The following is an 8,914-nucleotide window of genomic DNA, read 5'->3' as shown; positions in this document are numbered from 1 at the left end:
TGCTCTTTGTGGCCGCATCAGCTCTTGGAAATGTTATACCCGTTTCCCACATGTCAGTAATGGGTTAAAATTAGCGTGCATCTATGCTGCCCTCACTAGCTCATTTGTTAACAAAACCAGTCTAGTCACAGCATATTCAGTGCAGCTTTATTTCTTGTTTCTCTGGACAGTTTTGCAGCTTGCGATAGGCTCCATGCTGCCGTGGCTAGGCTCCCATGCTGAAGTTAGGTGGTTTAAAGCTAGTGTCTCTGCACTATATTGCAGTACTTGCCGTCATGCTATAAGCATATCCTTAGTGTAGATGGGACCTGGCCATTTTCAGCAATATGTCAGGACTGATTTTCCTGACATGGTATTACTGTAACAATTCAGGGTTTTGTGTTTAAAAACATCACTTTGCAGAATAAGGAGGAAATACCCTTCCCTTTGTGGTGCTTAAGCTATTGCTTTCAGTTCTACCTATCTCTTTACAAGGAACATATTGTCAAATTGCAGGGAGTCCATAGAAGGAAAATATGGTTAGGAGGTGGGAGTAACAGTCTAAGGCAGTGATACTCACCCTTCTGGCTCCATGGGCTGGATGAGTGGCACGGGTCTGGTCCAAAGGCCAGCTCCAGCACAGGGTCAGTCCGCAGGTGCAGCCTGGCATGCAAAGCTCCCCATCGGTCAGGAAATTTGGTGGCAGGGGAGTAGTGGCAGTGTTAATTACTATAGTTTTCAGAGCCAGTTCCAGAGCTGTGGCAGTTAATGCTGCCACTGCTTACAGGCTGCCAAATTTCCTGACTTGTGACATGGTCCCACAGGCTGGATTTGGCTCGTGGGCTGGAGGTTGAGCAACATTACCTTAGGAGAAAATAATGAAAACTCAGGTCTGTGCAGTGTGGAAGCAGTGGCCTACGGGTGTGTGTTACAGACTGAAACAAAGATCTGAAGTTTGTAAACTCCAATAAGAGAAAGTAATTAAGTAAAATCATAGGAGAGAGTCCAAAGGAGAGCCACGTGCATGATCAGAGGTCAGGAAAACAGACCTTATGAAGAGATGCTGAGAGCTATGGGACTCTTCAGCCTGGAAAAGCGCAGGCTCAGGGGTGATCTGGTGGCCACCTATAAGTTTATCAGGGGTGACCACCAGGATCTGGGGGAACACTTGTTTACCACAGCACCCCAAGGAATGACAAGGTCGAACGGTCACCTACTCCTTCATGACCATTTCAGGCTGGACATAAGGAAGAACTTCATCACTGTCCGAGCCCCCAAGGTTTCATAGTTTCTAGGGTCAGAAGGGACCTGAGTAGATCATCTAGTCCGACCCCCGCCATGGCAGAAAAGAGCACTGGGTTCAAACGACCCCAGCAAGGTGTTTGGAATAGGCTGCCGCTGGAGGTGGTTCAAGCACCTACTTTGAACGCCTTCAAGAGACATTTGGATGTTTATCTTGCTGGGATCCTATGACCCCAGCTGACTTCCTGCCCCTGGGGCAGGGGGCTGGACTCGAAGATCTTCCGAGGTCCTTTCCAGCCCTAATGTCTATGAAATCTATGAAATAATTGTACCCAGGAATAAGGGATGGCACTAAGGCTTCTGATAAATTTTACATTTGTGTGATTACAAGTGAATTGCATGATAAATATGAAACATGCCACATACTCACTCAATTTATCATGAAATAAAAAGGCAAACAAGCTACAAATATGCTTCACATGTATTCATAGAAATCATAGAGAAACAGGACTTGTAGGGACCTCCATAGGTCATCCAGTCCAACCCACCTGCCTGAGGCAGGATCATCCCTATCCAAACCATCCTACACAAATCCATAATTTGCCTTCTTAGTAAAACTACCATCAACCCTAGCACAACACAAGACATAACACTGTAACCTTCCACAGGTAAAGTGGGGGAACCATGGCAGCTGCCAACATCTTGTTTCTGTAAAAGGTAGCCAATATACACTTAGGAGATCCCAGGTAGAGGGGCATGCCCTTCTCTACAGAGGAATGCAAAACCGGTGATTGGGCAGACCTGAGTGGAGAGACAAGACCCTCTATCCAGGAACCTACAGATTTAAGTCTCAGCAGGCGCACTGGCACACCCTAGTCAAAATCCTCAGCCTTGACTACAGCCAGCATCCAGTGTAGAACATCTTTGGCTTGTTTGTGTGGTACTTTAATTTAAACATGTGGCATGTTAAATTGGGCTGCGCATATGGTTTTTAAAGGTCCTAGGACCCTGGGGTTGGTGAGCTTCTCTTCAATTCTGGGGTCTCCGTGCACCAGGGGGTCTAAAACTTACACCTGCAGCTGGACTGCACACCTGGTTTTTTAGATGTCTTGGCACAATGGGACCTTTCAAAACTGTGTGTACAGCCTAGCTGCATGGGATCCTGGGACAGGGGATATCCTGGGGGGACCCTGGGATTGAGGAGGCTCAGCATACTGGGACGTTCTAAAACCCCATGTGTAGCCCATTTGCATGTTTTTATATGTCGAGGCACACCAGGACTCCAGGGAGAGGCTCCCTGGTCCCAGAGTCCTGGCACATGAGACCATGAATTTGCAGTTCAGATGATGGGAGTTGATTTACTTTCACTGACCAGCACTTGCAAACCCGTGCCCTGGGCTCCCTGCACTGGCAGTTGTGTGATTGGGATCTGACGCCTGATCCTAAATTCATGCCTCCTGCTATGCATATGTGAGTGGTATGGTAGGAGGCCTGACTGCAGGGATCAGGTCACACTATGCCATTAAATGAATGTCTGTCAGTGACCTAAAAAAGGGAAAATTTGAATTATCTCAAAAAATCTTTCTCTCAGTGAGATCATTCATAACATTTACTCTCCAAATATCCCCTTGAGCCAAATGCAAAAATGTTTTAAATGTATGTACCATGATCAGAGACTGTAAAGATGGAAAAGATGTTGTAGAGTGCAATTTACTCCCATGCAGAGGCCTAGGGAATGCTTAGGTTATATTTTGAGAGCCCCAGTCAGCCTTTTGAACAGAACTATATAAGGATTAATTTCAGCCCATGTCCCTTCTCTTTACATTAAGACCACATGTTTGTAAACCAGAAAATATATTGTGTAGATTCTCACTTCTGTCAGCAAATTCTTTGCATTCTATACTGTAGACACGCACACATTTCTTGTACCGTAGGTATGGAAAAATGTTTCAAATCTTTCACTGTTGTTCAATGTTCAGCCTTGTAATGTGCTACAGAGTTTGTTTAAGAACATACTGAGTCGCATAGAATCAGTTAAAACGTAACTTGTTATCCTGATCCTGCCATTGGGTCCTTGTAGATTGATGATCCCTCTGATAATTTAAACCATTGCTTTGATCAGTTGAATTCTGTAGGACTTCTTCTTGCAGCCTTAGGGTGCCATCTGCATGGATTCATTGCTGGATCTGACCCTAAGAGTCTGATCTGTAATCCTTCTACCAGTGCTTCCCTTGACCTTTGTCCACGTTACTTGGAAAGACGATTTGGATAGAGTGCTAGTGAGAGGGCCACGTCTCATGTTACACTTAGGATGTGTTAATTTCACTTAAAATGCCACCTCTACTGCAGGTTCAAGCAGTAAAAGGCATGCTAAGTGTAATTGTGTCCTGGCAAAGTTAGGACTTTTCTCCACATTGTATTAAGTAACATGGATTCAGCTATTGTTGGACTGCTCAGCAAAGATAATATGAACAATTTGTGGTGCCCCAAGGCTTCTATTCAAATTGTAAGTGACAGTAGCAAATGGAGGGACTTATTCGTGTGGCTCTGTCCTCCTCTCTCCTCCCTTCCCTGCCCCAAGCCTCATGTGTTCTGTTCCCCCCTCTCCCATGGCCCTCTGAATGCCTTCCGTGTGCCTGTTGTGTCATCAGTAGTTCTTCAGTTCAAAGATGATCTGGACCATGGCTCATGGTTCAAAAATGATCTCTACCATGGCTCAGTGAGGTGACTTAAGAGTACAATCCTTGAGGCACAGATCCATCCACAGAAGTTGCAAATTGTTGTGCAGAATAGGCTGTAGGCTGGAATTCCTCTCTTTTTCCTTTCTCTGCTTTCTCTTCTCTGATTCAAAGGCAAGACTTTACTTTGAAATGGGCTGCTGCTTGGCTGAGGTCGCAGTGCCATTGGAGTTGGTCAGCATACAGCGCCTCTCAGCTCTTGATGTTGTCATCCACTTCCTTGAGGTATGCTTTCAATGCGTCTCCGTAACCAGAGCCATCCCTAGGGGTATGCAGGGCCCAGGGCATATCTGCCCGTGTGTGGCTGGGGGGTGGCAAGTGGCTGGAGCGCGGAGTGGAGGAGGCGAGCGGTGCGGAACAGGGTGAGGGTGGCGAGTGGCCACCACACAGTGCACGGCAGCCGCAGCAGGGCCTGTACAGCACTGTCCACAGGGCCCCCCAAAGCATGGGGCCCAGGATGGTCACCCCGATTTGCACCCCCTCCAGGGATGGACCTGCCTGTAGCACTTTCTCTGGCCACCTCAATCTCAGACCATAACTAAGCTTCGAGTAGAGCCCTTGTTTTGGGAGTTGAGAGTCAGGCATCCTCATACAATGTCCAGTCTAGAGAAGCTGATGCTTGAGGATCATGGGTTCAATGTTGCTAGCACTGGCTTCAGAAAGGATGCTGGTATTTGTGCTGCAGTCTTTCATTTGATATGGAGGATTTTCTGGAGGCATCATTGCCACGTGTGTGCAGCCCAGCACCTCATCCCTACTGTCTGGGTGTCCCTGAGCTCTGTCCATTTTGGACCTGAAGCTGGAGCTCAGGGGAGATCAACCTAGGATAACCAAGGCCGGAAACTGGCCTGCCAGTTCCTGGGCCCCAATAGGGCCAGTATTTGCCCGCAAGTTCCTGGTCCCTAGTGGTAACCTTGACCCATGAGTACTGAGTTCTGTGTTGGGAGCAGATGTGTGCAAGGCCAGGCAGAGTGGGGAGAACAGGCTGAAGGAGTAACTATTATATGCGTTTTAAATTCTAAGTGTATGCTGTATTATAATATATTATAATATATTTTATAATATTTATTAATAGATTTAATATTATTTAATTTATAATATATTTTTTGGTAGTTTATTAGGTTTTGAAATGGGGTGCCACAAAATTCTGAAAACTTGTGGAGGGGTGGCTTGAGTCTAAAAATTTTGAGAATCGGTGCCCCAGACATTAGAGAGAGGAATATGCATAGTAAAAACACACTGTTCCATTATGATCTTTTTTAGTCCTCTGCAACAAAAGATTTGCTCCAGTCTTTTTCTTTGGTTAAAAAATGAGTGAAACCTAGGAGTTGGCATTTTCCAAGGGGTACCTAGAGCCTGTTGAGGGGTGCCTCGAGACGATCACTGATATAGAACATTACCCTAATTTCAAATGTGCTATGGAAAGCTTTACTGCAGAGTTTTTAACAATCGTCATGTCAGACTATGTTCCTGATAGATGTAGAGCATCATTAAAACTACCTGTCAAACAAAATTATTGTTGTAAACTCAAGTCTGTAGAGAGGCATTTTCCTCTACCAGTGAACTGTGCTGATGCTGACCTGGGCATAACAATGCTCTTGGGTTCTTCTCATCTTCCTAAATCACTTTGTGAAGTTCGGTAATTGGAGCCAAGTAGCTTTTGGAAACAACACACCACTGAAAGAAGCTGAAAAGTATCTCCTCTGCCATGTCGTTGTTATTGTTAAATCAGCAGGGATTACAGGGGGACTTTAAAGCAAACACAATTATTTTAAGCTGTCCATTACGCTTAGTAGAGGTTGATTGTGATCTTTTAATTTTAGCTGAATTCTGAACCTTTGTGGAGTTGTACATAATAGGAACAGAATGCAAATCAAGGAGCCATCAGGAGTTGCTCAGGGTGTGAATCTCATTAATTATCGTAGAGTGTTTTATCCACAGGAGGTCCCTTCATGTTAGGAAAAATGTACATTTGTTATCATTACATAAATGACATTCAGATAACTAAGTGATATTGTATAATGCTCCCAGGAGCTTTAAAGTATATTAGAAATCCACCCGAATCACTACATAATATGTATAATGAATGCCCTCTAATACCATCTCTGCAGCTGGCATCTTTTCTGGCCTACCGGCATGTCTTCACCTCGGTCTACTTGTATATCCTGTATTGGCTAACATTCTCAGAACAAAAAATGGAAGATCTCATATCTGCATAAATATGCCCTCATTTCAATAATTGAAATATATTCTAGAGTTGGTATACCTTTTCATTTACTATTGGCTTGCATACATATTTTGATTAAATAAAGAATACAGATTTGGACCAAAATCTTAAAGCACACAATCCAAACGAAACAAGATTGCAGTAGAGGAAGATGTGCATTAGAAACTCAGAATAACAATAATGCCAGTATATTCCTGCTTTTGATCAATCTTTCCCAAAGTATGTACTTCTACTTCAAGTTGTAACAAGAATGTTATTTCTTTTGTCACTGTAGTCCTTAATGCTCAGTTCCCTTCCTCCCCAACAGCAAAGAACAAGATCATAGAGTTTTCTTTGTAGCCTGTTTCTCCAGGGGTACACAGATTTTTTTATTTGGTTGCATGTCCTTGCCAAAAGACCTCTTAACAGTTTTTTGAAAGACGAGCTTTTGCCTTGTATTTTACTTCAAAGATGCATAAAATTTTGAATCCACTTCAGTTTCAGAGTAATTGTGTTGACATCACTGTAATTGCATGAAAGACACGTTTGGCCGAGTGAGGCTTATGGAAGTAAAAACAAACAGAGTTTGTTGGGTAGATCTCAACCCAAAGTTTATTTGTGTTTGACTCTTTTCAAGAGGAATGTAGTAATAATAATAATAATAATAATAATAATGATAATATTTGTTTGATACTTTACTATAAAGTTTTGGATAAAGGATGGCATCCCCTTTGGAATATGTAAAAAGTAATTTACAGCTAACCACATAATTTCTATCAAATAATGTAGCTGATTAGTTCACCCTCTAAGTAGTTGCATGACAGTTTTTTAAAATGTTCTCCCGCGCATTGCCTCTAAACATTTTAGTTTGAATACTCAATATTTGTATGGTTGGTTGTGACGATTAGTAGTAATTCTCAAAGAAAGTACAAATGTTGTTCCTGTTCTTTGATCAGATGAGCACATTAGGATTTGCACTGAAAGCAGAAGTATGTGGGGCTTCTGTTAGCCCTTTGCTAACAAAGGTAAAAAGGTATCCTTTTTTGTATTAGTGAACAGACCAGCATTACAAATTTAGACAGTACTTTTAAGATTACGTTTTAGCAGGCACTGATTCTGCTGCAGTTGAAGTCAGTGTGATGTCCCTCCTTGATTTCAGTGATAGCAAGAATTGACCCTTTGTTCATTACAGTTTATTCAATGCAGAAGGAAAGTCCTTGACATTAAAAGATCCTTTTCTCCACATTGGCCTGGTGTTTGAGGACCCTATATATACATTATACACAAGAGGAGGCACAACTATAGAATATTTAGCTAAAGAATAAAGTACTAAAAATTAATGAGAACTTGCTGGGTTTTAAAAAAAATACAGTAGTAAGGCACACTGCTGAAAATTGGACCATAAATTGGTTTAATTTTTAGCACAGAGGCATTTGTTTCCTTTTTCTTGCCTGTTTATGATTGGGAGACCAATTTAAGCCAAAAAATCCTGAACGCATTCCACCAAAGTAGTTTTGGCAAACAGAGTGCCCATTAAAGTAGGGCTAAGCTGTGCCATAGCTCTGCCTTGAGAATTTTGGAGACCCTGGTTATGTCACCAGGGGATACGTAGGTTCCTGGGATTCCACAGTACACTTCGAATCATAGAAAATTTGGGTTGGAAGGGACCTCGGGAGGTTATCTGGTCCAACCCCCTGCTCAAAGCAGGACCATTCCCAAACTAGATCATCCCAGCCAAGGCTTTGTCTAGCTGGGTTTTAAGAACCTCCACGGATGGAGAGTCCACAACCTTTCTGGGTAACCTGTTCCAGTGTTTTACTACCCTGCTAGTGAGAACGTTCTCCTATCTAACCTAAACTTCCCTTGCTGCAACTTGAGACCGTTGCTCCTTGTTCTCACTTGATGCAGACTAACATGCAACACCTATGTAAGATCGTGTAAGGTGTAAAGGAGACCCTAAGTTTATATGACTGGCCAGAATCTAACTCTGAATTTCCAAGGAAAAAATTAAATTCCAGTGTTTTTCCTTCTCCAGCAGCCTTCTTTCGTTTCTGGGCAAGTGGGTTTGCTTACAGTAGGTTTCTGGGTAGAGTTGTTTTGCCCTCAGTTTTAATGTTTGGAACTTTTTTTCTTTGAGGTTATTTGCAGCATCTCAGAAGACGACTTTGGTCCATGTGGTAAACTTGAAGTTTTTGTTCTGTGTTTTATTCTATAGAAGTTCTAATGTGCTTGTTCCCCTAGGATTCAAGCTCCATCCAGTAGCACATCAAGGCAATTAAAGCAACTAAATGATGAACATCTGTCATGTGTTGTTTGTTCTTTTATCTTCTCCCCAGGGGGAGAAGTGTGTGCAGTGAAGTGTTTTGGCGTTTTTATGTAATATAAACACATGCTGCTATGTGTCTATATTACAGAAGGCAAGGGCAAAGAAACACACCTTGCACTTAAAGCTGAGGGCAGTGGGGTTTGATTGTTTAGCTCCCGGAGGAGTTCTCTCCACTGTCTTGAGTTCATTCCCCAAGAAAGCTTTGCCTCTTGGACAAAGAGGCTGTGCCATTGCTGTGGCAAATTCTATTGGGTCAGCAGAGTGAGGAATTGGACCATGGTTTCATCGTGGAGCTTTAGTCATATTTTCTTTTTAGATACCTGGGGCACTTGTACAATGCTTATGACAATATGATCCCAGTCTATGACTTGCTCTCCTAGATACAGCTACAATACAAAGAAGAAAAATTATGTACCAGAAAGG

Source organism: Crocodylus porosus, unplaced genomic scaffold (genome assembly GCF_001723895.1).
Source record: "Crocodylus porosus isolate Cpor-Errol unplaced genomic scaffold, CroPor_comp1, whole genome shotgun sequence".
In the NCBI taxonomy this organism is placed as follows: domain Eukaryota; kingdom Metazoa; phylum Chordata; order Crocodylia; family Crocodylidae; genus Crocodylus; species Crocodylus porosus.
Note: the sequence above shows the minus strand (reverse complement) of the source record.